Source organism: Plutella xylostella, chromosome 8 (assembly GCF_932276165.1).
Source record: "Plutella xylostella chromosome 8, ilPluXylo3.1, whole genome shotgun sequence".
Taxonomy (NCBI): Eukaryota; Metazoa; Arthropoda; class Insecta; order Lepidoptera; family Plutellidae; genus Plutella; species Plutella xylostella.
In genome coordinates this window covers 4,350,013-4,357,665 of record NC_063988.1, presented here as the reverse complement: position 1 = coordinate 4,357,665, position 7,653 = coordinate 4,350,013, and the positions used below count along the sequence as shown (strand labels likewise).

General features: G+C 36.0%; 1 long non-coding RNA gene across 1 annotated transcript; it reads left to right on the top strand.

Moving 5' to 3' along the window:
* Positions 1 to 462: 462 nt before the first annotated feature.
* On the top strand, positions 463 to 1,309 carry LOC125488913. Its single transcript, XR_007266588.1, has 2 exons — positions 463 to 700; positions 938 to 1,309. It is a non-coding gene; the product is annotated as an uncharacterized LOC125488913 (long non-coding RNA).
* Positions 1,310 to 7,653: the final 6,344 nt, after the last annotated feature.

Genomic DNA, 7,653 nt, shown 5'->3' with positions numbered 1-7,653 from the left:
TTCATCATTTTTATCATTAGATAAGTTCAGCACGGCTAGTATGGCCATAATACGACAACATGTGAAGTGACTGATTAAATTGAGTCACTTTTTGATATCAGTCTTAAATGTTAGCATAGGGTGTACATGGGACTCATTTTATTTGTGTGATTCGGCATTAGTCCCAGTGACACTGTAACTTTTCTGCTCTGTGCAAATAAGTTTTTCAAATGTTATTTTTTTCCGAAAACCTCTCATTTGTGGTTGTTGTTTGTATTGTCTATGGTTTTTTGACAATTAAAATGTCACCAAACGTCAAACTTGAAGAAAATTTTGACTATTTGGTGCTTTCGAGAGTTTCGAGTGTATTATTTTGGTAATATTACTTTGCTTTGCGCTACCCCATGGATTCATATTGGCTCATTAACTACTTTCTTGAGTTTCTTGGACATCGTCTCATCAAATGATATACGACCAAGATTCCTTGGGAGCTCCTGCTATCGGCAGCCGTCGATGCATCGGATCTCTGAGACGAAGAACAAAAACAGCATGCCACCTGACTGATGACCCACCCACTGTCTACCCGGACCCAGGAGCTAGAAGGCCTTGAGAAAAAAAGCCCGGGCAGGATCCTGACGGGCGCAGAATATCATCTTCGATGCTTGTCCCACGGCCTGACTGAATAATATTTATATAATCAATGGAAGGAAAAAAACAGTAGGTAAGTGCCAGTACCCGTCACATGTTATTATAATTGGGCATAAAACAACTCAAAAAACTTTTTTCACATGGCACTACTTCGTCGGCTAGGCCTAAACCCTTCCTTCATTGGAAGGAAACCCCTACCCCAGCAGTAGGGACGTGATGGGTTATGATGATGATGAAGAGGACAATAGGAGTCATAATCTTAGTTCATAAGTATAACTAAAATCTAATGAAACATTTTTGTTTGTTACAGAACATTGAAATTGGCTTGTAGGCAAGACGGAAGATGGTCAAAACCGGTCAGAAATTGATGCCCTAGACACGGTTGGAGAGCTCTTGTTGGCAGAAACCACCTGAATGGTGAATGGTGGTGCTGAATGATGGTCAGATGACATTAGCAACCTTGTGGTGAAACAATGAACTGGAGCGGCACCAAACTGAAAAAGTTGAAAAACTTGGCATACATACTATGAGACCCATTTGATGACTGATATAAGCAAAGTTCAGACTGATTATTGTGATAGTTGATAACTAAGAATACCTTATATGCTTTTATGGTGTGTGAAATACTTTTTATAATTTATTAATTAAAAGTTTAATAAATGTTTTACTTACCTAAAGAAAATATTATATTTTTATAACCATTTAAAATAGTTGTAAGTACATGCTAGCATACCCACTTATTTTTTTATAGTTAGTGTGTAGTTGATAAATAATAAAGCCTGACTAGGGTTTGTCACTGTAGTGAAAGGATTAGTCGCTGACTACCCGGTGTGCCGGATGTATTCAATGTACAGTTTATATGATTTACACTTCATGAACTCCACATTTAGCATTCAAACTATTCAATTAGCCACTTCATCTCAGTTAGTGTGTTGTTCACGTGTTGTTGATAAATCATAAAGCCTGACTAGTTTGTCGCTGTGGTGAAGGATTAGAATGAGTCGCTGACTGCCCGGTGTGCCAGATGTATTCAATGTACAGTTTATATTATTTACATTTCGTGAACTCTATATTTAGCATTCAAACTATTCAATTAGCCACTTCATTACCTACATACTTTGACGTGAATAGGCAAACTTAAAGTATAAGTATGGGAGACAACTGAAAATCTGTGGTTTGTTCCTAAGTGCAAACATATGCGCTGAGTTGCTTCCCTGTTGGTCTGCTTCAACACACACTTTTCGCCTCTTAATTTAAGTGTACAAATGTTTAAGTGGAACAAATTAATGTCTATCTATCTAACTTATTAGCACATGTCAGCGACAGGATTTGAATCCACATCTCTTCCGTGAGGGGCGGGCGCTTACCCGTCTGAGCTAACACCGCTACATATAAGTAATATGATATATAATTTTTGTCAAATAAAAAGAGGATGTGTGTTTTGACAAATGTTGTTTTTAAACCATTTTCAACGGGTTATTAGAGTCCCGGATCATCCTCCCTATAAGTATTATAGTAATTTTCCTATCCTGCATCTCTTCTTGTAGAGCGAGGATGAAATTAACAAAAACTTGTAAGGTTCACTGTGAAAGTATCCTAAATTGGGTATTATTTCACAACATTAATTCATATTTTAATTGATTCTATTATGTTACGAGGAATAGTGGCAACACCGCTCTTGAGGGAGACTGACATTTGATTGACAGAAGGGAAGAGGTGTCAGGCGAGATGTCAGAAAAAGGGGGCAGTTGGGTTTTTGGGATGAAAAATGGTGGTTCGAGTTGTGGATTATAAAAATGTAATTTATTGCTAAAACTATGAATAATGCTGAAAGTCATGGAAATAAACCTATATCGTGTACGTTTGGTGGTTTTACTACAGATCAGAAGTGGGATATAACCTTCTCCCATAAATTTTGTTGTGATTCTTGTTGTTGGAATTTATCGGGCCGAGATGAACTTAATATCAAAATGTTGTGTCTTCACCAGTAGATCACACACGAATAGTAGTAATGTTATGTTATTATGTCTTGTAATAGTAAGGAAATGTTCGGAATAGTCATATTACTCATATTTATCATTTTCATTAGATTTTTATTGGATATCGATAATCCGATATGCTAGCGACATCTATTAAAAATATAGGGAACTATCCAGTTTCAATTGACATCTGACATTGACACTGTCATTTTGATCATCTGACAGTGTTGACATTACAGGGAGCATTCAAAAACGATGCCTTGATTACTTTAAAATATTAGCATTATTATTCTGAGTAAAGTACTATTGGGTTTTACGAATTATTAGTTTCTGCAAAGATTTCCCGATGTTACGCTTACTACCTAACGTGTGGTAGATATTATTTATAAATACTAGATAGCCTAATATGATAAACGTGAGTCATTGTTATTGACTATAAGTCTTAAATTAAATTCTCATAAATGATGATAATTGATGAAAATGTTCTTTCTTAACATTAGGTGTAATAAGGGTATAATCATTTATAGCGTTGCCGTTGGGCTCATAAAACGTAACGAACATTACTATGGGTTAATCATTTTGGTAATTTTATTTTAGTTGCAAAAGATACCAAATATATTAAGTTTTGAAGACTGCTAAATTAGGACTATCTATTTAATATGCACCTTATCTGTCATCATGTATATAGTTAATGTACCAATGTACCCTGAAGGTTATACATATACATAATAATATCTGTGTATAAAATTATAATAAGTATACCTACTAATATAAATTTATTCCTTTTTGTTTGAGTTGGAGACGAAACGAGAAAACTGGACCACTCAAGAGATATGGGATGCAGCACAACTACAGATGAGTTGAAGATGGACAAAGATGAGCCTGCGGTGTGGCTGCGCCTGCGGTGCGGCTGTCCCTGCGGTGCGGCTGTGCCTGTGGTGCGGCTGTGCCTGTGGTGCGGCTGTGCCTGCTGTGCGGCTGTCCCTGCGGTGCGGCTGTGCCTGGGGTGCGGCTGGGGCTGTGCCTGCGGCTGCGGTGGTGCGGCTGGGGTTGCCAGCGTCTACATCTCCGGGTACAGGCCTGGAGTTGGAGCCGTGGTGATGGCAGCTGTCAGAGCTGTCAACATCAATATCAACCGGACCAAGGCTGGAGGAACAGTGGAGGAGATGGCTATCAGTGGTGTCAGTACCCAGACCGAAGACACCAAACCATACCATACCAGACTGAGGCGGGAGTCTGAACTTCGGTCCGCATGCTCAATGGCCGGCGGGCGGCGGTGGCGACGCTGTCATCAACAGGACTGGAGCTATGTACATCTACAGTTGCATGATCACCATGATTATTAGAAGGAGCACCGAACTGGGTGTAATTTACATATTATTTAGTTAGTTTTAATCAGGTGCATAAAGATACTCGTAATGTAGGTTAATAAAGGTATGAGGTACCTATTTTATGGTTATAAGGAAAGGGAAAATTAATTTCAAACCTGGATGAATTCCATGGCATTGGTATTGTTATTAATTTTGAATGATGGTTGCACAGTTATCTTGGAATGTTTTATTTATACTTAATTGCTTTTTGATATAGGTAGTGATTTTGGAGGTTTTACAGTTGCTTCAAGTTTGATAATGGAATGTTCATTTGAGGAAGTCTTGATGGTTTTGATTGCATTGACTGTGAGTGTGAGTCACAGAAGGGTTGCACTTGAGGAGTAATTAATTTGTTGGTCGGGCTTTGTATATTATTCCAATGTAAAAAGGGAATCTTGCGCATAATAATTGCGCATAATAACTAATTTTGATATGGAATTGGAGTAAAGTCACAATAGGTATAAAAGTACCTAAGTGCTTTGTTCTCTTTTGTGGTGTACCTATATTAAACCGAAACGATAATTATATTCTTAGAGTCCTCCTCTTAAAATATGTCATGTGATATGGTGTCATGGGTGCTATAATTCATTTTGTGATTGAATGATTCTTTGTTTCATAAATGTACCCAGTTTTACAAGGGCATCATTTGATTTTGATACATTATCTAAAATATTTGATATACCTACCTACTTCAGCTAATGACATTTACTTGAAAGGAACATTGTTGTTGCTTGCAGTATTGGTGGGGAATAAGGTGGTAAAGAAGGAAATAAAGTGACCTGGCAGGGACTGATGTCCGGCAGGGCGTTCTCGACCACGTTGAAGGGTTCACGTACCTTCTGTAGACCTTTAGTATGTCTACCCACTCACATAGAGGTTATTGTTGAGTGGGCCTGTTGATTCCATGAAGATGGGGTAGGTGGAAGCAAATCTTGTATCCAGCATCTGTGTAGTAGGTACCTATCAGTCAGCTGTGGTCGACGGACTTGAATGACGCTATGTCCTAACAAGTATTCAGTAGGTACCTACATACATTTACTTGAGTTTAAAATTCCTAAGCCATTATTGAGTCTGTTTGCAATGATTTCAAATGAAGCTACAATACGGAATACTGTATGCCTTTTGTCATTGCCTTGCGATTCTGGGACTGTGTGTCATAAATACTTATATGTTGCATTTCAAGTGTTATAGTTGGATCTAATAATTTTATTTTATTAATAATATATTGAGGATTCCAGCCAAATTAAGGTACTTATAAGTATTAGGTATATAATTTAGTATGGTAGGTATAGTAGATGAAATGATGATGATGACTCTACTTTTCTCTAATGGGTAAAGTATGGATCATGACTGTGCGCTAATAGCATTGCATAATTAATTATCGGATCTATTTCACCCATACCTATAGTTTATCTAGTAGGTAAAATCTTATGGACTAATGTTATGATTTTCCAAAGATAGTTAGTTGGGGGCCACTACAACTTGTGGCAGTCTATGAGGGTTTGCAAAGTTCTACTTATAGGAAGTTACGTAATATTCAATGTAGGCTTGGCATATAGTGACTTAGACGGTACCTATCTATTATTGCTGTTATAGGTGGTTAAAGGTGGCTTACATTGAAGTGACGACCGGATATTGAGAGATGGATTAGTTTCTGTTGCCTAGGGAATTTTGAACTTATATTGCCATGTGGCCATTGGCGAATGGCGGTTGCTACAACAGGACTCGTGTGTTTTTCGAAGTTTCCACAGTTCAATATGGTACCTGCGGATATTACTGGATGCGCTTAATGTGGATATGAATATCATGAGGTATGTGAACATTTGTGTGTGTGAGCGTCTGGAATTTTACACGGAGATGGAGTTGAGGAAAAGATGGATGTATCTACTTACTACATGTTGTATTTAATGTATATTCGAACTGTTGCGTAGGAGAGTGGAGTTTTCAACTTATTAAAGTACTCTTTATCCAGGGAAGTTAGACCGGCTTCGAATTAAAAACATGATTAATTACCTACTTATTAAATTTTATGACTTGGATATATAATAATATGTCAGATAGGTTTTGCCCGTTGGTTTCTGCTGTGATTATTATTATTGTATACCTACTAAATATTCTCTAGAACATGATCATTCTATGGAATAGTACAATCAGTCGAATTTGTCTAAAATTGTCGTTTTTATCTATTTGTTTGAACAAAGTTGACCTTTAAGGACAAATGAGACTAGATTATTTTGTCATGATCATACAAGGATGAATGGATTGATGGACTAATATGCTGAATATCGTCATACATGGATGGCAGCTCGAGGGGATGGGTTATCTAGATATGGAAGCTTGAATCCCTGTAGTATTAAAATTTTGTGATTATAAATATTCAACTTAAATGGGATTTACATTGATTAGCAGTTAAGTACTTATGTTAAAATTAAAAGTTTTGGATAAAGCTGGAGCGGTATCGAAAAGTCAAAACAAGGTATCTGAAGTACTAGGGTACCTAGTTATCTAATATTTATTTTAAATGGGATTTACATTGGTTAACAGTTATGTTAAATCAAAAGTTTTGGATAAATCTGGAGCAACTTTTGTTTGAATAAAAATATAGGGCAACTTGTTACTTTCCCTTAATAGATTTGGATAAGTAGTTACCTGAGCTTAATTCTCTCTGCGCTCTCAAATGCTCGTGAAATGATAACTTCATTCAGCAAGGAATTTCAGGGATTACATTGTATTGTATAGGTACTTACCTAGTTCCATCTTCGGCAATTTGCAATTACCTACTTATATGTTATTATAATAGTTTTGGGATTTAATGGTATCTTTTCAGTTAATAGTAGATTGCATCTGATATATTTTATGTTCATGATAATAGGTAATAATTAATTTGTATTCAGGATACATTAAAGAGAAACTCTGGAAAATAAAGCTTATTATAAAATTGATGATTACTTAGAGGACGTTAATGCATGGCTGTGATAAGTACTTGGCTCTGCTCATATTATTATAATTATTAAGCTTATAAGCATATTGTATAAGTACCAAACTAGTTTTAAGTTTTTTTTGAAAAGATGGCTCAGGAGTTTCTTGCCTCCGTTCTTCTCCTTAGATAGAAAGAGCCCCCCTTATCCGAACGGAGAGTAATTAAAAAAAAATGTACACGATCAAAAAAAAATGACTTTGACTTTGGATAGACATCAAAATCCACAAAAAAAAATATATGTAAGTTCTTTTTCTGACATCTCAGGTTAATTGGTACCTAGGTTTTTACTTACGATTGCTCCTCTGATATATTTCATTGTTTAAACATTATTTAAGGATACTTATAAATACTTAATACCAGTTGTGGAGTGAATAACTTTCAGAGTTTCATATTAATGCGTGACATTGTAGTTTAATCTGTAAGGAGTAAGTAATATATGTTTTGATGGATATAATAGATATGGATTGATGCAATTTTTATGGATGATTTGTCAAAAATTAGGTACACCAAAACTATAAAGTCATGGAAACGGAAGTGGAACCTAACTTATTGTTAGACTGTATTTAAATCGATTTATTATTTTTATTTAAGAACATATCCGTTTAAAAGCTATTATCAATCGGCATGTTATTTTTTAAATGAATGTACCTAACTGTAAGCAAATAATTGACAATGATAAAAAGTCTTAGCAAAATCG